General features: G+C 42.3%; 1 protein-coding gene across 1 annotated transcript in view; it reads right to left on the bottom strand.

Annotated features, from left to right (window-relative positions):
• LOC108314236 (phospholipid-transporting ATPase FetA-like) overlaps positions 1-1104 on the bottom strand; it is an 89172-nt gene that overhangs the window by 62692 nt on the left and 25376 nt on the right. The window lies entirely within an intron of this gene.

Genomic DNA, 1104 nt, shown 5'->3' with positions numbered 1-1104 from the left:
AAAAGATGGGGTTTCACCATGTTGGTCAGACTGGTCTTGAACTCCTGACCTCAGGTGATCCACCCGCCTTGGCCTCCAAAGTGCTTGGATTACAGGCGTACAGGCGTGAGCTACCATGCCGAGCCTCAAATTTCACTTCTTAATAGAACCCTCCCTCTAGTTTTATAACTGAAATTTTATAAAATAGATAAACATGAAGCTGCTTTTTCTTTTTCTTTTTTTTTTTTTGAGATGGAGTTCTGCTCTTGTTACCCAGGCTGAAGTGTAATGGCGTGATCTTGGTTCACCACAACCTCTGCCTTCCGAGTAGCTGGGATTATAGGCACGTGCCACCACACCTGGCTAATTTTTCGTATTTTTAGCAGAGACAGGGTTTCTCCGTGTTGGTCAGGCTGGTTTTGAACTCCCACCCTCAAGTGATCCACCCGCTTCTGCTTCCCAAAGTGCTGAGATTACAGGTGTGAGCCACTGTGCCTGGCTGAAGCTGCTCTTTTTAAAGCAAGAACTTCAAAATGAGGAAGCTAGAACCAAACCCACTTGATCTCCCCTATTCCCACTGCACCAGATCTTAAGGCTCTTCTAAGAAAATTGTTTGAAATTCGCCAGTTTAAATAAGGTGTTCTATCAGCCTAAATAAGGTTTTATTAAAGTGGTCATGAGTAAAACTGATTATGAGAAAATAAAAATATGCCTTAATTTTTAAACTAGGTTCTTGATTCATTCTTCTACCACTGATCAAAACATAATATATTTTAAAACAATTTGTGACTATTCTTCTTAACAGAAGTGCAAGCAAGGCTCTCTTGTAACTTGTCTGTTCTTTTCTGCCTCAGATCTTAATCTCTGGGATCCTAAGACTGATTGAGACTTTCCAACAGCTAAATTCTGAATTGGAAATACCACTTCTCCTGTTAAAGGAAGGGAAGTATGTCTATTTATTAAACAAACAAACAAAAAAACAGAGGGGGGAAAAGAAAGTATTTAACTTGGGCCGGGCGCGGTGGCTCAAGCCTGTAATCCCAGCACTGTGGGAGGCCGAGGCGGGTGGATCACGAGGTCAAGAGATCGAGACCATCCTGGTCAACATGGTGAAACCCCGTCTCA

Source organism: Cebus imitator, unplaced genomic scaffold (genome assembly GCF_001604975.1).
Source record: "Cebus imitator isolate Cc_AM_T3 unplaced genomic scaffold, Cebus_imitator-1.0 Scaffold149, whole genome shotgun sequence".
Lineage (NCBI taxonomy): Eukaryota > Metazoa > Chordata > Mammalia > Primates > Cebidae > Cebus > Cebus imitator.
This window is presented reverse-complemented; position numbering and strand designations above follow the sequence as displayed.